Genomic DNA, 25,812 nt, shown 5'->3' with positions numbered 1-25,812 from the left:
AGTATTCATATGTTTATTGTACTCATATGTTTCTCACTTAAATTCAACATTGTGATACTCCACTAGGAGTAAAACTCGTAGTTTGTAAATTAATAAACATATTCTGTTTTGTTTTTCGATAAAGTTGTTATTGAAATTGTAATTTTGAATCCAATAAACTAAGGTTCCGAGGCTATTTAATGTAGTTTGAACTTTATGTAGTGACATAAATGTGGATTAATTTCAAATATATAGCCAACATGGTCTATAGTATATGAATGAGGTTAGGCACCTTATTCTGGGGACACTATGGATGCGACCCACTTTGTAGTTAGTACAAACGATATGATCCTGAATCGTTCATATAGAGATATGTGAGTGGGGGCATCCTATGCAATGAGTTTGCATAAGACTAAACCATGAAATAGTCACTTTTTACGTTCTAATGCCATTTTATGTGTAAAACTGACTATTTCGTTAATTGATGACCTAGGTAACTTAATCTTAATCCTAAGCTAACTATGAACTCCTGTTCACTCGAAATTATCCTTAGATCTGCATAGGTGAGGGCAGCTCATTATCGCTGGCCCAATAAGCCTCCCATTTCAGGGGTAAGATCGGGTGGATAGTTGGGAACATAGGGTGCAAGATGGAATTCACTCCTACCTGTTATAGGGATAGTAGATAGATTTTTCCCTTTAGTACTAAATCCAGGTCTTGAATAAGGGGCCCCACCCTCTCCTTGGCTCGAGAGGGATTCAGTTTATAGGTTGAACCTTAAACCAATTGTTCATTAGAGGATCAGTCGAACTTAAGGAATAAGATGTAGTCTCGAGGATAAAACGGTTTTTATGACTTCAGCCGAGATTACGAACAGCCTGTGAAGGATTAGCTTACTAATCATGGTTATATCAAATGGACACAAATATATCTATAGTGAGGGGAGTGCAACTACGGGATAGTGGAATGACCCGTTAGTTAAAGAATGTTGATTAGCTCCGTCTAAAGAGTTTAGCTAGCTAATCTGGTTCGTTGGAGCCCATAATCTATAGGTTCATTAGGTTCCCCTACTAGCTCATATGGAATAAACTTAGAACAGTATGATAGAATAATTCAAATTGTTCGAATTAGGTGAAGAGAGAGAAACCGACAAGTATATGTGATATCGTGGTCGAGTTTTTCAGATTAGAGATATAGCTTTAATATTTAAATATGATTTAAATATCAAGAATATGAATACGTTCATATTCGGAAGCTCGTGAATAATGGAAATGGTCAAAGATATAAAAAGTCAAAGAGTTGACTTTTGACTTTGAAAAGTGAAACTTTGACCGACCTTATATTCAAATGTGATTTTAATTTCGAGAAAATGAATGCGGATTCATGCTCGGGAGTTTAAAATTAGTCAACATGGAAAGTTTGACTTTACCAAATGACTATTTTGCCCTTTGACTAAAGTTAGTGGGAAAATCCAAACTTTTGTTGGATAATTCCACTAACAAAATAGTGGGCTAGATGTTGGCTTATAGTGGAGACATTAAGTGCACTTAGATAGTGGATTCTAGGTATTGGGTGTTTATGAATTGATTTCATGCAATTATTGCATGGCCCATTTCTATAAATTGGGCTTTCATTTTGAATGAAAAACTTTTGACATTTTGCAAAATTGTTTTCTAAAATTTGGGCTGAAAAAAAGGAAAACCCAAAAACTAAAAAGGAAAATCCATTTCTTTTTCCATCTCTTTCTCTCTCTCGTTTTCTTCATCCACCGGGTCCCACAATCCGGTTCTTAGTCCAGAGAATAGTAGGTCAACTCTAGTGGTGGTCTGTTCGTGTTCGAGTCGAGATTCAGTGAGGAAAAGTGGGTTTCGGGAGCTTCGAAGGTAATTGTTAATTACTGTTTTTCCTTCAATTGCATGCATTTTTTCCTTTAAATTAAAAGTAATTAGAGTATAATTAGGTCCTAATTCCGCTGCGTATGTCTCGTGTTCCATCAAGTAGTCCTTGTACGTGTCTTCATCCTCCCATGCTAGGGCAGCCTCCAGTCTCATCTTATTCTTTATTCGTTTAAATACCTCACCACGAGCATTAAGGTGACTCCGCCAAATAAAATGACAAGTCAAGTAACGAAATATACCATAGTAAAATGACTCCGCACAACAAAATGTATCAAAATTTACTGTTATACCAATTGGCAAGATGGTAAACTTGTGCATGCACATGTTAGGTCAGGTATAAAAGTTTTCTTTTCTAAAATAAAATAAAGTATTTATGGTCTGCACAAAAAATTACTATGTTAGAAAAAGTATAAGATATCCAACTGTAAAGAAGTCAAGACTAGGAAACTTACATCGCACTCGACCCACAAACTCTGTTCAATCAATTCCTTGAAAAATTGCTTGGCAAGTGGTTTAAAGAAATTATCTCGAACCTTGTTATTTGTATTCTCATCTGAGATCCAGCCCATCATTTCTGTAAGGATATTAAGTTGAACGTCATATGCTACGTTGTACGCGACAATCGCTCTGGATAATGACGTAGGCACACCTGAGAGAGGATACTTAACCATACTTTTCTTCTTTACTTGAGCTGGAGGTGTATATTTATCAATAACTTTTCTCTTACGAGTAGTTCTTCGAGATTCCTACATAAAAAAATAACAAAAAATTAATCATCAAGAAATATAACGATAAAAAAAAAGATTACTAATCAATAAATTACTCACTAGTGTAACTCCTTCTATGGTCGTAACAATACCAGAAGTTTTGGCCTCTCGGATGTCAGACATGTTGGTCTCTATATGTTGAGTAAGTCAGACATGTCGACCTCCGTTTGTGGGACGTCGACCTCTATAGGTTCGACATCAGTGGATGATGTTGTGGTATCGGGCTCTAGAGGGGGGATGGGAGTAGGTGAAGTAGTGGTATTTTGAGGCTCTACGGGATGGGAGTATCAGAGGCAGTCGCATCAGTAGTATGGGGATCCCAAGATGAGATGGGTGACCTTGTCGTCTCCTCATTCACCATGGAACCCTTCAATTAGTAAAGTAAAATGATGAGTTCACGAACACGTAAAAACTAAACACGTAAAGACATAAAATGATAGTAAATGTAAACCTTGCATATAGACTGCAATAGTGACAGGATGGCCGACAATTGTCCTTTCATGTATGGCATGTTTTCCTCCATATTAGATACACGACTATCTAAACTCGATATACGGCCATCTAACATCGATAGTGAGCTGTCAATGGTCCGTAGGTACGAATAAATAGAATCATTGGGATTGGCTCCCTCCCTACGGGCAACACACTCAGGACACTCTTCATCCATAGATCGCTCTCTATAGGAGTCCGCAAGATGAACATCAGGTGGGTTTAACTTGTCCTCATCGCGTACGTCTTCCACCACATCATAGAACATATCATAACTAGGTGTGTATGTCTCTCATTCCACCCTTCCACATTCAGCATCCTCGTGCTTAGAATGCTCGTGTTCATCCCCTCCCTCAACCCATCCACATTCATCATTGTTACCTCCATGATGATCATCACCGTTTCTTTCAGAACTACCCCCACTACTCGACCTATTGCCACTTTCAGCACTATCATCATTGGCACCTAGATCAAATATAGGTCGTCTGTCCACTAGGGTATCCCGAATCTCTCTCTTAGTGTCTGGCATGACAATACCCTCTTTAACCTTTATATGCATTAACAACCTAGTAAACTGGTTAATGTCAATTTAACAACCAAATAAACATATTATGCATAGAATAAACTTACATTGTTGGACTCGAATATGTCTCTCTCGAGTACTTTGAAGGACACTGAGTGGGAGCATGACCATCGTAATATGCGAGGCAAAGCCACCTTGCTCATTCGCTTCGTAATGTTCTTAGCTATCGATGCTGCTAGGATCTCGTATGTCCATACCTAAATAAAATTTAACATATATTAAGAACAATAGTAATGTTAAATAAAAAAACACGATTATTATATTAAGCAAATTTACCTAGAACGCTTGTGAAAATCCACACAAAGAGTACTTCATGACGTAATTTTTATTTCCTTTCACCTTCGTCTTGTATAGACTACTCTTATCATTCAATGTAGTCTTTAGGGCATCGAGTGTCCTCTCCCAAATAATGGTACCCCAGTCTTGACTGTTGTAGTACTCTATGTTTTGAACGTCCTTAAAACGTTTAAGGTCCACTGTATTTTGCTGTTTGTTCTTTCCCATCATTGCAACCTCTGTATAGTAGACTAATGTGATCTTCACAACATCCTCGCCATTTTCAAACTCCAACTCCTTATACTTTTTTTTAGTAGACGAACATGTAAGGTGTCCTTCGTCACTCGATTACCAAAATACTTGATTGCAAGTTCATACGATGACAGCTCATTCTGATCAACACGTGTAGGGGATCACCACAAACCAGTCATCAACAAAAAATCATCCTTCGAAAAAGTGACGACTTTTCCATAAACAGAGAATGAGATTGAGTCAGATCTATCCTCTTCACTTCTCTCAACAACATATGATGAATAGTTGGGCAGTTAAACACCATGTCAACGTCTACAAATCGCTAAAAAACTGTTCTCTTGAACATCTCTGACTGCCTTGGGGTAAGCTTCTCCTTCATAATCTTGTTCGCATTAGCAATGTGGGCCAAGCTCGTTACTTGACCGAGAAATCGGTCGACTACGGGTATTCTGAAATGTGTTGACATCTTAAATCACTCCTGCATGAAATAAAGATTCAATCAGTAAATTCCTTCAGAACAAATTGTAAAAAACATTATGTTTAAGTCTCGCTGGTATTGCTCTCGCTGGCTTCGTCTCTCTGGTATCGCTCTCTCTAGTATCGCTCTCGCTTGTATCGCTCTCTCTGGTAACTCTCACTTATCTCGCTCACATTCTCTCTTTTTACTCGTCTCAATCACATAACACATTGAAAACCAAAAAAACAAACAAAAAAACCATAAGTTCACAATATTTCTAAACCCCAGAACGACCCACCCTTTCTGGTGTCACTCTCTCTAGTATCGCTCTTGCCTATTTCACTTTCACTTATCTGGCTCACAAACTCTTTTTACTCGTCTTCAATCACAGAACACATCGAAAACCAAAAAAAAAAAAAACAAAAAAACCATAGGTTCACAGTATTTCTAAACCTAGAACGACCCACAAAGTCCCATTACCGATCAGCTTAAGACATTTTCAGCCACAAATTGAAAGATTTACCGATCATATTGGATTTGTTGGCGGCAATGGAATCATTTGCAAGCCCAAATGATGGATTCTAAAGAGTTTTTGGTTTATGAGCGATACGAAGCCGTTACACTTGGGAAATTTGAATGAAGAGTTTTTAGTTTTGGTTGGTTTCGAGTAAAAGGGTAAGAAGGCAAAGAGGTAAGGGCAATTTACGTAATTTGGTATGGTGATGATGTCAGCAGAGGGTCAATTGACATTATTTTTAAAAAAATGGCTCATTTGACATTTTAGACCCAAAATGGGTCATTCGTACAAATTTTTTCATTAATAAGTGTTATAAATTTGTGATATTTAAAAACTGTCACAAAAAACCTGAAATCTAAAAATTGTGTTTTTTTGGGAAAAAATGTGCATTCCTCTTTTACATTTATGATACTTTTTTTCTCTCACTCTCAATTTCATTTCACCATGTCACGGAACCCACTTTTGTCGTAGTGTTTTTTCATTTCTCTTGATTTTCATTTCTAGTATTTTCTAATTATTCATTTTATTTATGTCCACAAACAATCCATATCTTTGTTTGTATGGGTTGAGTCACTAACCCAGGATGACAAACGGTCATAATGGTTGGTTTTAGGAATGAGTCCACAATTTCTACGTTTACCTTAGTGAAAACGTAATAAATCAATGGTAATGTAAAAGGTGGTCTCCATTTGATTACATTTGGTATGTTTACTTGTGTTGTGCCTCTAGACTGACACATGGGCCCATTTCTAAATCTATAATTAAAAAAATGCAAACTGATTGATGAGCTGAACATGCTCAATTCAATTGTATCTTGAAATTACGCCATATCGTTACCGTTGTTGTTATCATTATTGTTAATGTTCTAGAGAATTTTGAGTTTTGACACATTTACTGTTATTGTTATCATTTGACCCTCAAAGGTAACAGTAAACAATAACGATAACGGTAATAGTAAATGTGGCAAAATTCATAATTCTAAGTAAACGCGATCAAAATCAATCCAATTATATTTGCAATTCAGGCTCACTACAATTGATTCATCAATAGAATTCCATTATGATTACACCAATTTCATTACGGTTTGGTAAATATGACCTACATTCCTATACATGGTATGTAATATTTAAAGCTTTTTCCAATTCTACAATTATTCTTATCTTTTTTTAATTAGAAAAATACTTATGTACATCCCAAACAAACAACACCTACTTTTGTGCATTTCACGAAGGAGAATTATTATGGGTAGCAATTTAAAATTATGATTTAGCATCTATGTTACCAAAATTTGAAATTTTGTAAATATGGCAATATTTTGAAAAAAAAAATTGAAATTTATAGACATCGGTTAGTAAGATTAGGTTTATGATATTTAATTTTTTTTTATCCTTATAATTAAAATCAGCTTTGGTCTCTTACATTTTCCCTTCCTTCCGCGTTACAACCTTCAACGTTCTGCAACAACTAGCCCTAGAATCACAAATTGATTTCATTTTATTCATGATTTTTCTTATTCACGATTGCTCTCAATTTCCTAAAATCACATCAATGTTTTCCTTTGATAAAGTGCTGTTCAAATAGGGTGGTTTGTTTGCCATATAATGAAAGAGAGTACTCGATAAAATAGATGTGATTATAGGACTAGTTTTTGCAGAACATTGAAGGTTAAAGAGATTAATTAGAGTGAATATGTATGAATTTGGTGAAGAGAGATTGAATATTGTTTATTTGGGAATTAGGAGATGAAGATTAATTGGTATATATAGGGAATGAAATTGGCCGATTTTAAAAGACAACTTCTAATTTTGTACTTTTTATTGTTGGGATTATGGAGATAAAACTCCAAATTGATGGAAAAGGGGAATTGAAAGAAAATGCATACCATCATTTACATGTTGAAGTTCTTTTTTATAGTTATTGGGCTCAAGGCCCACTTTCTTCCCTAGAAAACACACATATGCATATATGATTTAACGAAGGGTTAATGGATCGGAGCATTCTTGGAAGTGGGTGACATGAGGTAACTTTGTGGAGTAGGGAAATTCCAATTTTTCTTGAAGTTCGTCTTCAATTCGTTTGCGATAGTGAGTATTTTCTTGGATTTGGGTGTATCTTTTAAATGTTAATTTGAAGATATCAAGTTGTGGTATAGAGGATCAAGTAGTTTGTATTGGGCTATTTGGGAGATATTTGGAGCACGAATTTTAGAACAATGGCAATCTTCATCATAGTAAAACCTACCGTTGCATGGGACGAACCAATATATTTTCGGTGTCAATTCTCTTAATTATTTGCTATTTTATGATTATTAATCTTTTTGGCTCTAACTTATGGAAATGAGAATTTTAGATATAATTTAGTTTCCACATTTTATTTATATCTAAATATAAATTCCCAATAAATAGTATCAGAGCTTTTTTTATTCAAGAGTCATGGGACTATCAGAGTCAAGAGATTTTGAGAGAATCATAAAATTTGATGGAAAAAAATTTGGGTATTGAAAAATGCAAATTAAGGATTTCTTGACTTACAAGAAATTGCATAAGGTATTAAAGGAGAGATCAAACGGGATGTCAGATGCTGATTGGGAGAACTTGAATGAAGAAGCAGTTGCATTCATGATGTGTTTGTCAATGTAAGTTGTATTAGAATTAACAACGCACATGTGGAAGCAATTAGGATTCTAAACACTCTAACTATATTAATTTTAGGATTAAATCATGCATTTTCAAAGGAGGAAAATAGGGTTCAAAATACAACATTTGAAGAATCTCCAAATTGGTGCAATCCTTTGATGAATTCTGATCACGAATACTTTGTGGACCGGTCTTTCTCGCTATTCTCCAGTATTTCTCGCTATTCTCCGACCTTAGAACGGATGGTGGGATTCAATTTTGTGAGATAAGAAGGGATTTTAGAGAGTAGGAGAGTTATGGAGTTTTTCAATTTTGAGAGGTATTTTCTACTTAAATCACCGGCCAAGAGAGAACTAAGTTCATCAATTTATCTTCTATTTAAAGAAGAAAATATGCATGAATAAAATCTTCTTTAATTGACACCAAATAGGCATACAATTAGTGGGAAATTAGGTGATGATTATGGTGGCAAAAGTGGGGAAATCCCATTAACCCTAATTAGAATTAAAATTTGAATTTCCTAAATTCAAATAAAAATGAAATTTGATTTTAAATAAAATTAATTCAAATAATTACTTTTAAATAAAATCAATTTACGTTAAAATAATTCTAAATAAAATTAATTTTAATAATTAATTAAACACTTTAATTAACAAAATTAATTTAATATCAAATATTAAATTAATAACCAATACCTATCACGAACATGAATCTCTATTTATGTGCAATATTTAAAATCACATTTAAATATTTTTAACTCTCTAATTTTTTTCATTCAACAATTAAATATCAATTATATCATATATAATTAATACATATTTCTTAATCCAAATTTGAACATTTCAAATTCTCTTATCACACTGTCCTAAAGTTTAGTCTTATATGAGCTATCAGGGGGACCTAATGAACCTAAAGATCATGAGCTCCAACGATCCGAGATTAACCGACTAAACTCTTTAACCTAATTAACCAACATTTGTTAACTACCGGGACACTCCACTAAAACCTAATAGTTGCACTCTCCTCACTAAAGATATATTTTTGTCCACTTAATTTAACCATGATTAGTAAGTCAATCATTCACAAGTTGTTCGTAACTATAACTGGATCAAAATTATCGTTTTACCCATGTAATTACATCTTACTTCTTAAGTCCCACTGATCCTTGAATGAAAACTTCATTTGTGGTCCAACCGCCAAGTCGAGTCCCTCTCAGGCCAATAAGAGGGTGGGGCCCATTTTTCAAGACCCAAAGTCACCACTTAAGAGAACAATCTGTCTACTACCCTTAGAGTCAGGTAGGAGTGGGTTCCATCTTGTAGGACTATGTCCCCAGCTATCTACCTAGTCTTATCCCTAAAATGAAAAGCTTATTGAGTCAGCGATGTTGGGCACTCTCACCTATGCAGATTAAAGGATAATCCTGAATAAACAGGAATTCATAGTTAGCTCAAGATTAAGATCGAGTTACCTAGGTCATCGAATTGAAATAGTCTGTCTTATTAGTAAATGGTATTATAAAGTAAAAGCAACTATTTTGTGGTCCGATCCTATGGAAACTCATTGCATAGAACGCATCCACTCGCATGTCTCCACATGAATGATTCAGGAGCACATTGTTCGTATCAAATACAAAATGGATCACATCCATAGTGCCCTCAAGTTAAGGTACCCAACCTTATCCCTATACAATAGATCGTTTTGGCTATATACTCGAACTTGATCCACTTTTATGTCTCTACATAAAGTTCAACTATTCATACTATAGTCAGGGATTCTTAGTTTTTTGGATTTAGGGTTAAAAGGTGGAATTCACATATTCAACAACATCTTTAATGAATAACCTTAATAACAACTTTATTGTAAAATAGAATATGTTTAATGTTTACAAACCACGAGTTTTAGGACATCCAACCCAATAAGTTGATAGTCTTATAGCCAATGAGACTAATATAAAGAAGTTGATGGAAGCGTTTACAAACAGGTATGAGAAACCATTTACCAATAGAAAGGCTTATCTTCTTAAGAAGTATTTCAACATGCAAATGGTTGAGGATGCTAAAAGAATAGTAGATGATACTCGCAACGGAAAGAATCGGCATCCCAATTTTATTTTACATAACCATAATTATATAGAGAATATAAAATAGATAAACAACCCTAATTAAGCATGATTTTCTAACAAAATTAAAGAGGATGAACGGGTTAAAGAACCACTTACCCTTGAAGACAAAAAATTCTTCGCGTTCCTTTCGAAGTCACGAAGTCTTCGAATTCCATTCGAACTCACAAACACCCAAACCCTGGACACGACCAATTATTGTAGAAATACAAGTTATTGTAGCCTTTTACTTATAATAATGAGGGTAGATAGGCAGATCATGCGTCAATAATGCTAGAAATTCATGCTAAAAATGATGCTTGCACTGAAGTGCACACAAAAATCTTGATGACTGCATATCAAAAACTTGCTTGTTGATTATATGCATTAAATATGACTATGCGCTAATCCGAATATGCTTTAATGTAGTTGATCATGTGCTCCTATCATAAGTTTTCTTGTTCTCTTGCCAAGTACAAGATCACAAGTTTCTCGAAATTGTCTAAGATCGAACACAGGGACTTGCAGCTAAAGACGGTTGTAAAGCAATGTGTGTGAGGTGGAATCTAAATGACTAAAATAAAGAAAGTACAAAACATGTGACTAACTACTATGCGATTGATGCGTTATTTTATTGAATGAAAATATGAATGATATGCGTTGATGGAATTGCGTTGTGCACTCAAGTTTCCCTAGCGAAATTCAAGTGTAAATTCCTCTGAGTTTCCTGGTAAGTTCAGGGTCGAACACAAGGACTTACGAAAATAGATTGCGTTGGTAATTTTTATGAAGACTTGCGGTAACCAGTTAAATAAATAAATCGTTTGGTTTGTTGATTGCGTTGATTAAAAATAAATAACAAATGCGGCAGAGTTTGAAAAGAGTTGGTAAATGGAAAATGTGATGAATATGCGGTGAACGGGTTGAGAAAGATTTCGGCTAACACTCCCTAGAATGCGTTCATGCTTGCGATCATGCAACATGCATACAACAGTAAACCACCTCTCGGTGCGAATACCACTACTTCTAAGGCTAGAACGCATGCGATAATTATGCAATAAGTCTACAAGGTTTACAAATAAACCTCTATCTCTATTCATACGATGACAACATGACATTCACACAAATATGTGACCACATAATATCATTCCCATTTCTAGGATGCATGCGATGCAAGTTGACAACAGAGCTTATCTCTAAGTCCCTATCTCTTGTTTATGCAAGCCTAATCTTGCTCTTTCAAGTCCAGATTCTAGCCTAGCTCTCTCGAGACATTAGGTTCTTTCTTTAGACTCTCTTTCGAGTAACTCTAAAGGGTGTTTTGCATAGCATAAATCAAGACAATCGCAAGCAATGAACTTCCTAGGTCATGTTAGCTTAGTTCTTCTCAACCCATTCAACTAGTTTAGCTACTCATACGTATTAAGAGAGTGAGCAGATGTAGAAATAGAATTTCCATTGAATAGATATGAAGATGAAGTACAAAATAACAACGTAAGTATAATAAAGAGCTTGGTAACAATTTTTTGCTGCCAGGCGTTTACACTATTTCTACTTGTACTCTAAAGATATTCTCGCTCTCGCGAGAGTCGGCCCGCTCTCTGCTCTTACGCCCTAAGGTTCTCTCTCGAGTTGCCCTGGGAAATCTCTGGTGCCACTACTCTTCTCTTGCTCTGCCGTAAAATGGAAAAGAAAACTATGAACAAAAGCAACTGGTTAACTCGTCAGCCGATCAACCCCTTTTCTGAAGAATGCACTTGGTATTTATAGGACATCCATGGTGAAAGACGGCTTCTCTCTCCCTGTTGTATAGATGGGACAGCTTTAATTCCTGATTGACGCGCCGAATAATTATCACCGATAAAGCTTAATGTACTTCGTGACCGTTATCGGCTGTCATCTTAATTTGGATTTGACTGTCATCAACTTTTTGTCCCATCGCTCTTAATTGGCCTTTCACTCGGATGCGTCTACCATGTTGCACTGACCAAGTTGCGGTGATCCTTCTCGGGTGAATGTTTGCGAGCAAGATCAATGTAAAGCTTTACGGTGAAGTTGCGCTCGCCCAGTGAATTCCTATGATCGCCATCTTTGCATTGCTTTAACGCATATTCTGCAATAAAAATATAAAGATCAACTGTTCTAATGCGTTGGGCGCATGCGACCGTAATATTATAGAATTTATGTTTAATGGACGCAATTTAACATATTTCATCAACGCAACCCAACATTGTTTAAGAACTTAGCACTATGATAACGTGCATTTCTGCCCGTTATCACATCCCCAAATTTAAAGAATGCTTGTCCTCAAGCATAAGCTAAATATTCCTTTAGCAAGTCAACCACAAAGTTCTTTTCCTAGATTTCTCAAAAATACTTCGTTCAAATTCTATATGCCAGAATTTTCTTAAGTCTTATTCAAGTCTCTTCCTAAAATATTATTAAGACTTAGGGATTGCAAGCTTAACTTTCAAAAGGACTTTACTAAATTCCGGAACATCGCATGATTTATTTCAAAAAAGAAAATTTTCCATTGGGGTGTCAAATGATTTATCCTTGCACAAATTTTTTTTCTCATTGCTATTTTTTCTGACCTTGCACTGATCTGAGTGCCTTGCCTTCGTTTTGGCTTGCCCCCACGTGTGTCATGTGGACATCCAACTACGAGCAATGCACTCTTTCTTAGACTAAACTCATACCGATTTGGCAGTGGAGTTGCGGTCATTGATTTATGCGTTGATCCTGATGACTTTTGTTTTGGCTTGCCCCATGTGTGTTATGCAGACATCCAACTACGGGTAAGTGCCTTTCACAACCTAACTCTTATCAACATGGGTTTCCCATTTCGTTGAAAGTGGAGTTATTATTCTCATTTTTTTTTTGTAATAGAAGCAAGGTCGGAAACAAATACCCCACCCCTAAATTTAAAATGCGGCAATGTCCTCATTGCCAAAAGAAATTAAAATAAGTCATGTGATGGTCATAGAATGCATTGTAAAGAGAGTTTGAAAGAAAGTTAGCAAACCCCTAACTTCTAGAAATATTTCGGGAGGTGACTATCTTAAGACTAAGTTGACTCTAATATATACGGAAGAGATAGAAGCATATTTTTCATTATTGAAATCATACTTGGCAAAGAAACAGAATGCGGTAAACTACTAAATTTATCTACTTGTCAAATGATTGCGGCGATCAAAGAGGATGCGGTGATAAAACTTGTAAAACTAAAATGCAATGTGATGGTGCAAAATTGGAAAAAAAGAGAAGGAAGAGTACACCCCCAAATTTTGCGCTGTCGCCCACATTGTATTGACGCATCCATCTTTGCGGCAATTTCTCTTTTTTGGTTTGCGGTTATGGAGTAAGATAAATACTTTGTTGCGTAACATCTTCGCAATCCAGCACCTCGATCGTTGCAAGAAAAACAAAGAGAGGGTCAAATTATTTTAAACAAAATAAAACTCGTTTTTTTCCCCAGAAATAAAGATAGTGAGAGTAAAATAAGGATAGATCAGGATTTGAAAAGATAGTAAAAATTCCGAGTAGTGGAGAAAAGAGTTGAAGAATTGAGGTTTCTCAAAACTTGAGTCCCTGATAGATTGCAATCATTTGATAACGCCGGGACCACCTACTTCCTTCTTTTTTCAAAGTTCTTTAGATCTACGGAGTCGACTTGGCGATACCAACCTTCTCCATGATATGCTTTTACTCGCTGCCTATTGACTTTGAATATGTTGGTTCCATCATCATTTGATAATTCTACTGCACCATGTGGAAGTACTTGTCTAATTATGAATGGTCCGGACCAACGTGACTTTAGCTATCTCGGGAAGAGTCGCAGACGTGAGTTGAATAGCAAGACCTTTTTCCCGACTTGGAGGTTCTTACCGCATATGTGTTGATCATGCCAGCACTTGGTGCACTCTTTATAAATCTTCACATTTTCATATGTGTTGTTCCTCCATTCTTCTAGTTCGTCCAGTTGTATTTTACGCTCTTCCTCTGCCTTCTTCAAATCAAAATTCAGCTTCTTAACCTCCCACAATGCTTTATACTCTAGCTCCAAAGGCAAATGGCACGTCTTACCAAATACCAATGCATAGAGGGACATACCTATTGGTGTTTTAAATGCGATCTGGTATGCCTACAACGCATCAACAAGCTTCACTGCTCAATCTCTCCGCGAAAGTTTTACTACCTTCTTAAGTATCAACTTAATTTCTCGATTGGACACTTTAGCCTGACCATTCGTTTGCGGATGGTATGCGGTGGCCACTTTGTGGAGGATATTGTACTTGCGCAGCAACTCCTTGATATTATGATTGACAAAGTGTGATCCTTCATCATTTATGATGGCACGGGGAGTGCCAAAACGAGTGTAAATATTTTTCTTCAGGAACTGGGAGACTACCGCCGCATCACTTGCGGTGCATGCTGTTGCCTCTACCCACTTGGAGACATAGTCGACGGCTAATAAAATATAGTGCTTACCGTTAGAAGGAGGGAATGGTCCCATGAAATCAATCCCAAATATGTCAAATAGTTCCAGCTCCAAGATAGTGTTCATTGGCATTGCGTTCTTCCATGAAATGTTGCCTGTGCGTTGACATCGATCGCATTTCATTGCATAGTCAGTCGCATCCTTGAATAATGAAGGCCAAAAGAATCCACTTTGCAAAACTTTGGCTGCAGTGCGTTGCCCTCCAAAGTGCCCACTATATGGTGAGTCGTGGCATTGTGACAATATGCGTTGTTGAGCAGCATCTGGTATGCATAATCGAATGATTTGGTCTGCACATCTTTTATACAGATTCGACTCATCCCAATAATAGTGTCTGCATTCATTCTTGAGCTTCTTCTGTTGATGATAGGTGTAATCTTCAGAAAATTGTTCATAAACCAAATAATTAACGATGTCCGCATACCAGGACAATTCTTCTATGTGGAACAGCTGCTCGTCCGGGAACACATCACTCACCTCAGATTCATTGTGGTCAACCTTGGGATTTTCCAATCTAGACAATTGATCCATAACTTAATTCTCTGTCCCCTTCCGATCAATTATCTCGATATCAAATTCTTGAAGGAGGAGAACCCATCTGATCAACCTCGACTTTATGTCCTTTTTTGTTATTAAATATTTGATTGTCGAGTGATCAGTGTGAATGAATACCTTGGTTCCCAACAGATATGCCTTGAATTTCTCCAATGCAAAAATCACAGCTAGGAGTTCTTTCTCAGTGGTTGTATAATTTATTTGAGCAGGGTTTAGAGTTTTACTCGCATATGCGATGGGGTGCAAAATAGTTTTCTCCTTTTGTGCTAATGCAACCCCCATCGCATACCCACTTGCGTCGCACATGATTTCAAATGGCATTATCCAATCCGGCGTAATTAGTACGGGCGTGATTATCAGCGCATCTTTTAATACTCTGAATGCATTTGAGGCAATTGTTGTCAAACTCCAAATTTCCTGCTCCGCCTCTAACAACACTCAGTGGTCGTGCAATCTTAGAAAAGTCCTTGACAAATCGTCTATAGAATCTAGCATGCCCGCAAGAAGCTTCGCACAGCCTTCACGTTGGTTGGAGGTGGGAGATTTTCAATTGCTTCAATCTTGGCTTTGTCCACCTCCAACCCTTCCCGGGAGACCTTATATCCCAACACTATACCCTTTTTCACCATGAAGTGACATTTTTCCCATATGAGTACCAGGTTCGTCTCTTCACATTTCTTCAGAATTTTCTCCAAATTGGCCAGACAGACTTCATAAGTGTTCCCATAAACGGAGAAGTCATCTATAAATATTTCCATTAAGTCCTCGAGATAATCTGAAAAGATCGCCATCATGCACCTTTGGAACGTGCTCGGCGCATTGCAGAGGCCAAATGACATGCGGCGGAAAGCGAATGTCCCATATGGGCAGGTGAATGTGGTCTTGTCTTGATCTTCAAGGGCTATCATGATTTGATTATATCTGGCATACCCATCCAAAAAGCAGTAAAAATCAATCCCTGCTAGTCTTTCTAGCATTTGATCAATGAATGGCAGAGGGAAGTGATCTTTCTTTGTGGTCGCATTCAACTTGCGGGTAGTCCATACATATACGCCATCTAGTAATGGTTCTTTGCGGTATTAATTCATTGTTCTCATTGGGGACTACTGTCATTCCGCCCTTCTTCGGCACACATTGCATGGGGCTGACCCACGTGCTATCTGCTATGGGATAGATAATGCTCGCATCCAACCACTTGATAATCTTCTTTTTGACGACCTCCTTCATCGTAGGGTTAAGTCTGCGTTGATTTTCAATTGTTGCTTTGTGGTTGTCTTCAAGACGAATGTGGTGCATGCAGTACGTGGGACTAATTCCTCTGATGTCAGCGAGCATCCAGCCAATTGCTCGCACATGTTTCTTGAGAATTCTCATCAATGCATTCTCTTGATCTTCATTAAGCGAAGAGGAAATTATCACTGGTAGCTTCTCATTCTGCCCCAGAAATGCATACTTCAAATGAGTGGATAAGGTCTTTAGTTCAAGTGTTGGTGGTTCCACAAGGGAAGGTTCCGTTGTTTTTCTTTCTTCTTTTAGCTCTTCTTTTTGCGTTGCGATCATTTCTTCTTCTTTGTTTGTTTTTGTTACGGCATCACAGGCAGCTACAGATGCATTGGCATCCTCTTCTTCACACTCTTCATCAGACTTTTCTTCTTCAATCAAATTAAGAATCTTGCAGGTCTTCTTCATCCAGAAATTTCATGGCACGAATTATATTAAATTTGAGCTTCTGTCCGTTTATACTCAAAGTGATTTCTCCTTTGTGCACATCAATTTGAGCACGACCCGTTGATAGGAAAGGTCACCCCAAAATGATGGGTACATCTTTTTCGGCCTCATAGTCTAGAATGATGAAATCAGCTGGCAGAATAAATTTATCAATCGTGATCAGCACATCCTTCACCTTACCTTCTGGATGAACCAGAGGTCTGTCAGCTAATTGGAGAGTCATTGATGTGGGCACAAGTGTCCCCACATTTAACTGTCTAAAAATTGACAGCGGCATCAAATTTATGCTGGCCTCCAAGTCACATAAGGCTTGCCCAATATAGAGTTCTCCTATGGAGAAAGGAATAGTGAAGCTCCCAGGATCGCTCATCTTCGGTGGGATAATGGATTTGGAACTTTGCGATAGTGCCACCGTGGAAAATTTTCCAGTACCTCTTTTCTTAATTACCATGTCCTTCAGAAACTTGGCATAAGCAGGCATTTCCTCAATCGCTTCACTGAAAGGAATGTTAACATGTAATTGCTTTAACATAGATAAGAAGCGTTGGTATTGTACCTTTTCGTTTTTCTTCTTCCTTAGCCTCTGAAGGAAAGGTGGTAACTGAACTTTCACGGTTCCCATTTCATTTGACTTTGAGGTCGACGTAACCTCAGGTTCCACTGCTTCATTTTCTCTTTCTTCTTCTTGCGTTACCAATATCTCAGGCTTCATTGCGATGGAAGTTATTCTACTATTCTCCTTCTTTTCCCCCTCCACAGTCTTTCCACTGCGCAATGTCACAACCTGACATTGCTCCTTACCTGATCCCCCTGGGTTGCGTGGAAGTTCGGTTGAACTTGGCAACACCCCTTGCGGTCTACTTTTCAGCTCACTCGCAATTTGGCTCATTTGCAATTCGAGGTTACGGATGGACGTAGCTTGACTTTGAAGCACTGTCTCGTTTTTCTCTATATATTGCTTCAATATGCTCTTCAGAGAAGAGATATTGACTGGTAGTTGTTGTGAGCTACTTAGCTTGAATTGCTGTTTGACCATTGTTGCATTGAAAGAATACTGATGGCCCGCAATATTATAGAATTTATGCATTGCGTTAACGCATATTCTGCACAAAAAATAAAGATCAACTGTTCTAATGCGTTGGAGCATTGCGCCCGCAATATTATAGAATTTATGCTTATAGACGCAATTTAACATATTTCATCAACGCAACCCAACATTGTTTAAGAACTTAGACTAATGATAACGTGCATTTCTCCCGTTATCACACCCTCAAATTTTAAAGCAATGCTTATCCTCAAGCATAAGCATAAATGATTCTTAGCAAGTCAACCGCAAAGTTCTTTTTCTGATTTTCAAGAATACTTCGTCAATTCTATTGCCGAGAATTTCCTTAAAGTCTTATATCAGTCCTTCCTAAAATATTATTTGAAGACTTAGGGATTGCATAGTTTAACTTTCAAAGGACTCTTACTAAATTCGGAACATCGCCATGATTATTTTCAAAAAAAAAATTTTCCACCGGGACGTAATATATCTACACGTGAGGGGAGTTCAGCTATAGGCTTTAGTGGAATCACCCATTAGTTAACGAATGGGGGTTAGATCGATCTAATGAGTTTAGCCGATTAATCTCGGATCGTTGAAGCCCATGATCTGTAGGTACGCGAGGTCCCCCTACTAGCTTGTAAATGGGTACGCTTTAGGGTAGTTTGAGAAATTAATTTGAAACGTTCAAATTAAGCAGAACAAGAGAATAAATATTTAAATATGATTTAAATATATAATGATGATTATTGTGCAAAAATTAATTTAATATTTAATATTTAATATTAAATTAATTTAAGAAAATCCATTTTTAAATTAAAATGATTTAAAAGTCATTTTTTTGTTTTAAAAAGGAAAATGGAAAAATCGTTTTGCATGGCACAAAGTGGAATTTTTTTTTCCATTATCATCATCTTTATGCTCACACACAAACCATGATCTTCTCTACCTTGATTCTCCAAGCATGAACTGCAAGCCATGCACTCTATCTCTTTGCATGTTCATCTTGATATATAAAGAAGATTGGAGTTGTTGGAGAAGAAGATGAATACAAAATTTGGAGAGAAACATTGTGGTGAAGAAGAAGATGTCTTCCTCAACTTGTTGCTGCTGTGAGCTTCCCTTGTTTCTCCACATCTACAAGCTGTTCTTGAGTCCCACAACTCTGCCTAAAGCTCCAAGAGCGTAGTAAGGAAGACTTTGAGGTGGTTCACGTTGACATCAAGTGAAGACAGTAGCTGAACAAACATTTTCTTTAAGAGTTCTCAAAGGTATGTTCTGAAAACTCATTTTTATGAACAACATGCTTTAGTTTTTGCCAAAATTAGTGAATTAGAATGCTTATGGATCCTTGATTCTTCTGCTGTGTGTTGTTTAACTCTAATAGGGGCATCTTATGCAATGAGTTTGCATAAAGACTGGACCACGAAATAATCATTTTTCTTTATAACGATCGTTTACTGTTAAAACTGACTATTTCATGCTAAAATAACCTAGGATAACTCGATCTTAGTAACCTAGGATAACTCGATCTTAATCTTGAGCTAGCTATGAACTCTTGTTTATTCAAGATTATCTCTTGATCTGCATGGGTGAGAGAGTAGTCCAACAGTACTACTTAATAAGCCTTCCATTTTGGGGATAAGACCGGATAAATAGTTGGGGACATAGCCATGCGAGATGGAATTCACTTCTACCCGTTTAAAGGTTAGCAGATAGGTTGTTCTCTTAAGTGCTGAATCTTGGTTTTGAATAATCGGGGCCCCGCCCTCTCATGATAGAGATGGAGGGTCAGTGGGAGCTTAAGGAACAAGATGTATTTACAGGGGTAAAATGGTAATTTTGACCCAGCTGTAAAAACGAACGACCTGTGAAAGATTGACTTACTAATTATGGTTAACATGGACAGAAATATGTCTACAGTGAGGAGAGTGCAACTATCGAGCTATAGTGGTATGTCTTGATGGTTAACGAAAAGTAATTAATTCGGTTTAAAGAGTTTAACCAATTAATTACAATCGTTGGAGCTCATGATCTGTAGGTCCAATAGGTCCCTCTACTAGCTCATAAATTGAAATAATTAATTGAGTAATTGATTGGATGAATTTTGAATTTAGGGTTATGAATTTGAATTGATTGTATATGATGCAATTAAAACGTTTAATTTAATCGAAATCAAAACGAGATTGAAGAATCAATTAATATTTAAATTATGATTTAAATATTGATTATATGAATTTGAATAACATTGGTAGAATTGATGGTTTATTAATTTAATATTAAGATATTAAACTAATTAAATTAGTTTTATTTAAATTAATTAATTTTGAATTAATTATATAAAACTAAAATTTAAATAAAATAGTTTTATTTAAAAGAAAAATCCACAAACATCATTTATGGTGTTTTATCACCAAAATCCACCTTGAGTTCTTAAATTAATACCAAGTAGGAGCTACCCTACATGCAACCATCTTCTAATGCATGAATTAGGTCTATATAATGAAGTTTCATGCATGGAATTGGAGAGAACTCTGAGTTCTTTATTCAAGTTGTTGTAAAACTGAAACCTTACTACACCCTCTCAAATTCATACTCATTTTAGCTTGATTAGAGTGTTTCCACCATATATTCCTTCTTGAACATAGTTGAGAATATCTTGTTGGTGGTCTATCTGAAGAATCCAGCTCAAACTTGTAAAGATTCAACTGAAATCGTGAAGAGGAGAACTACAAAGGTATTGTCATGTTCAAACCCTCTTATGAAAACCTCATGAGTAGCATGTTTAAAACTTAAATTAAATGTAGTTTAAATGCTTATTGATTCTGAATTCTTCCATTGCATGTTATATTACTCCTTCAGTAACGCCACGAGGTTGATCTTCAAATCTGGGATGAAAACGAAGAGTAGCATCGCAGCGCTCTAGAGGTAGCTTTGCAACGTTGCCTAGCAGAAGCCTCATCTCCAGATTTTTGCTACTGACCTCCCTTGCTTTTTTCTTCAATTACAACCTAATTTCAACTCTATTGACTCTAATAAATTGACAGACACTTAAACACACATTAAGGCACATTAATCAAGAGCCAATTACAATAGTTACAACATGATTGAAGAGAATTTTAATGCCAAAACTAGAAAAAAAAACATATCAGTAAACCATTTTCATACATCTCATGAAAAACACCCACCAAGCTATTAACACGAATTGAGTGCTTAAACCTTACTCTGATACCAATTGTTGGAAGTAGTAAGCATACAGCGGAAGAATTCAGGATCATTAAGCACTCCAATTCATTAATTTTAGCACCAAGTTAAGCATGTTCATACAATATAAAGAGGGTTTCAGAAATATCTTTGATGAACATCTTTGACCCACGAAATCAACTTCAATTACTTCTTTAAAAGCTTGTGGACTATCCAAGGATCTTCCCTACCATTCTTTAGAACCTTAGATTGAATTTTGAGACTCAAAAGAAGCTGAGATTAGAGGGAATTTTCGGAGATGAACACACTAGTTTATCCTTATGTTGAAGAGCACTTCTTCATCAGAAAATCACGACAAAAATCACTTTTGCATGGCCTTCTTCAGTCAATAAAACCCAGTTTTAATCAGTTTCTTCATGCAATTGAATCGTATAGCATGGAAACAACTTCTACTTCACTGAATTTAGTGGATTGGTGAGAGTGAAGAATACCAAAAAGTGGAATAAATCCTTAATGGATTTTTCCACTGAAATAGATTTTTCTTTTTTAAAAAAATCAAATTCAATTTCCTATAATTTTGAAATTCATTTTCAAAATCAATATTTAGATTTCAATATTAATTCTTGTAATTAATATGAAATTTTATTAATTTTACAAAAAAAAAAAAAAAAATTAATAATTAATTTTTCAAATAGGAGTTCATAGTTAGCTCAGGATTAAGGTTAAGTTACCTAGGTCACCACTTTGAAATAGTCAGTCTTAAATAGTAAACAACATTATAAAGTAAAAGTGACTTATTTTTTGGTCCAATCTTATGTAAACTCTTTGCATAGGACGCCCTCACTCCTTATGTCACCACCTGAATGAATTAGGATCAGTTCATTTGTAGCACTTTACAACAAATTATAATAACTACAAAGTGGGCCGCGTCCGATAATGTTTCCAAAATAAGGTATCCAGCCTTATTCACTCTTATGTCTCCACATAAAGTTCAAGTACTCATGTAATAGCCATGGATCTTAAGTTTATTGGATTTATTTCTAAAATGAAATGAGCAATTTGAAAGAATGAAATATTATGCAATGGAAGACTTCAGAATCAATAAGCACTTAAACTACATTTAATTTGAGTTTTAAGCATGCTCTTCATATGTTATTCAAAAGAGGGTTTGAAACACGTATTACCTTTGAAAATATCTGATAACTTGTAGAAGTACAAGTTATTGTGGCTCATAAGTTGGAACAATTAGGGTCTTTAATGATAAAATCTCATCATTTTTAGAAGAAACGCATGGAATTACTCAAACATTATCAAACTCATGCAAAAGAATGTTTATTGCTAAAGTACTGTGGCACCAACATGATATTGCAGGATCTCAACAAGAGGCTAACGTATGATTAAGAAAAGTATCGCAGGCAAAGTCTAACACATGGGGCATGCGTCAGAGGGATTCAACGCAAGGAAGATTCATTGATTTAAGCTGTTTCTGTCAAATCACCACTTGCAAGCATGGGCACCTACAGCGGACGGCGTCTGAAAAACATCTAAGTGTCAAGCGATTGATCAGGGTATGGAATTTAATGCTGTCCATCATCAAGTTGGAGAAGACCGACGCCTATAAATGGAAGAAATCCCACCGAGTTAGAAGTTCCAAGTTCTCAACTCTCAGTTTTTAGTCTCAATTTTAGCTTAGTCTTAGTTTTAGATCTTTAGAGTTGTGTTGTGGTGCCGAGAAGAACAAGAGGGAAGAGAACCACCATCATCGCTGATCAAGGAACGGAGGAAGCCAAGCTCGAGAGAGACACATCTTCCAATTTTTCCACAAGTGGTTGTACACAACTAGAATTGAGCCAAAGAGGACAAGAGATTGTACTCTGCAGCTTGACTCATTTCATTTCATCTTACTTATCGCTTTCATCTTTTCATCTGATTAAGTATTGGTTTTGTAAAGATAGTCAGTTTCTTTATAAATTCACATATTTGATCTATCATACTTTGCCATTGTTTATTTCTTGTTTATGTTCGATGCATCTATACTTCATGCAAAATTTCATTTCGAACGCTTAAGCCAACTAAATCAAATGGTCAAAGCATTTTTAGCTTAAACTATTCGAGAGAATAAGTAAGCCAACATCAAGTTAGAACGCCTAGTATATCTAGAGATAGACGCACTGGTGTTTTATTGCATCCTATGTTTGACGCATACATCCTAGAGATAGGTATTATATGATATTCGCATTGAGAAGTGTCAAATAGGGTCTAACGTATAAACGGAGATAAACAAGTCATCTCATTCGCATCATATTTTTGTTCGTGTACATCCAACTTAGATCGACACATATCACTTGCATCAAACTCTATTTTCACACGACCCATCATTCTTTACTCTACCCTTTTGTATCTTCTTGCACACACACAACACCTTAGTGTAAATAACTCATTTCTCCATACACTTAGGATATCCCTACAATAGTTATAACGCAAGGTCTGCGTTAACTTTAATCTGAATCCTTAAGTTCGACCCTGGACTTACCAGGAACCCAAGTTGGATTTATACTTGGATCTGATTTAGGAAAACTTGAACGTCAATAGAGTAGTGTCATGCGTCTTGTTGCACATCACTAACGCATCAACGCATTATCACTTCAGAAAGTATAACTCAGAATGCTTATCCGTTCTTCATGCATGGAGCTTCTTTATATAGGTAAAATTCATGCAAATGTACATAGTTGAATGAAGAGCAACTCCAACTTGAAGATCATCATCAACTAGAAATGGAATTTGGTGACTATCCATCATACTTGTTAGTGGGTTTTCCCCCAAAAATGGAAAAACCCATTAACCTAAAATGATTTAAAAAATAATTTTATTTAAATTAATTTTATAAAATTAATTTAAATAAAACTAATTTTAGTTGATTTTTAATTAAACTTTTTAATTGAAATAATATTAATTTAATATCTAAATATTAAATTAATAAAATATCAATATCACCAATAAATCAATTTTACATTTAAATCAAAATTTAAATATTAATTGATTTTCCAATTTCATTTAATTTCAATTAAATTAAACGTTTATAATTGTATCATATACAATCAATCGACAAATCCGTAAAAATGATTTTAAACATTTCAAATTCATAACCCTAATTTCATACATCAATACTCAATTTATTATTCCAATTTAATGAGTTAGTAGAGGGACCTAATGGACCTACAGATCATGAGCTCCAACGATCTGTAATTAATTCGTTATAACTCTTTAATCGAATTAATTACTATTCGTTAACTATCAAGACACACGATTATAGCTCGATAGTTGTACTTTTCTCACTGTAGATATATTTCTGTTCATATAAACCATAATCAATAAGTCGATCCTTCACAGGTCGTTCATAATTATAGTTAGGTCAAAATTACCATTTTACTCTTTTAAATACATCTTGTTTCTTAAGTTCCCACTGACCCTCTAATGAACAATTTGATTCATAATACTATTTATGAATCATGTCCTTCTCTACCATGAGAAGACGGGGCCCCGATTGTTCAAGACTTAGAATCAACACTTAAGAGAACAACCTATATGCTAATCCTAAAATGGGTAGGAGTGAATTTCATCTTGCAAGGCTATGTCCCCAGCTATTCATTCGCTCTTATCCCCAAAATGGAAGGTTTATTGAGCAATGTTGTTGGACTACTCTTACCCATGCAGATCAAAGGATAATCTTGAATAAACAGGAGTTCATAGCTAGCTCAGGATTAAGATCGAGTTATCCTATGTTACTTAAGTATGAAATAGTTAGTTTTAACAGTAAACGGTTGTTATAAAGAAAGGTGACTATTTCATGGTCTAGTCTATATGTGAACGCATTGCATAGGATGCCCCCACTCACATGTCTCTACATGAAGGATCTGTGGATCACATCATTTGTATTACTTATACAAAATAGGCCACATCCAATAATGTTACCAGGATAAAATACTCAATTCCATCCATATACTTATAACCATTTAGGCTATATACTATTAACTTGATCCTGTTTATGTCACCAAAGTTAAAGTATTCATACTATAGTCATGAATATGTTTATTGGATTTTCATAATAGAATGCAAAATCAACAACTTTTTTTGAATAAGACACTCAATAACATTTTATTGATGAATAGAATATTTAACACAAAATTTATAAACTACGAGTTTTAGGACATTCCCAACACAATTTATATATTCAATAACTACTTTATTGAATCAAACTTCAGTAACATCTTTATTGATTAACAGAATAAGTTTATTATTTACGAACCACAAGTTTTAGGACATAAAACCCAACATTAAATGCGTTAAATGAAAAATAAAATCATATTAAATGTATTTTGTCTCTCCAATTGAAAATGAGAAGAAACTCAAATAATTAATAGGATATAATAAATGCATTTTCTCTCTCCAATATTAAAGATGTTTCGTAAATATGAAAAAGTATATCATAAATGCATTTCACAAGGAGTATATTTGTAGGTTGGGGACTAAAAGGTAACTGAATCATAATTTTTGTCCACTTAACCAATCCACTTAAACATTTGTGAAAATAATAGAAAATATTGACATAATTTGAAGTATAGAGACTTTATTAAGGTGTTATGTGTTATTTTCCCATATGAAAATATAGGGGCAAGGTGCATAAGCTTGATAACCAATTTGGTTTTTTATTTTCCATTTCAATTTAAAAATTCTGCTTATTTTCTTTTGATTTTAAATCTTTTTTATGTAAATATTTCAAATTTTGGCTAAACTATAAATTTCAAAAATTAGGTTTTTAAAAAC

The sequence above is a fragment of the Benincasa hispida genome, chromosome 9 (genome assembly GCF_009727055.1).
Source record: "Benincasa hispida cultivar B227 chromosome 9, ASM972705v1, whole genome shotgun sequence".
In the NCBI taxonomy this organism is placed as follows: Eukaryota; Viridiplantae; Streptophyta; class Magnoliopsida; order Cucurbitales; family Cucurbitaceae; genus Benincasa; species Benincasa hispida.
This window is presented reverse-complemented; position numbering follows the sequence as displayed.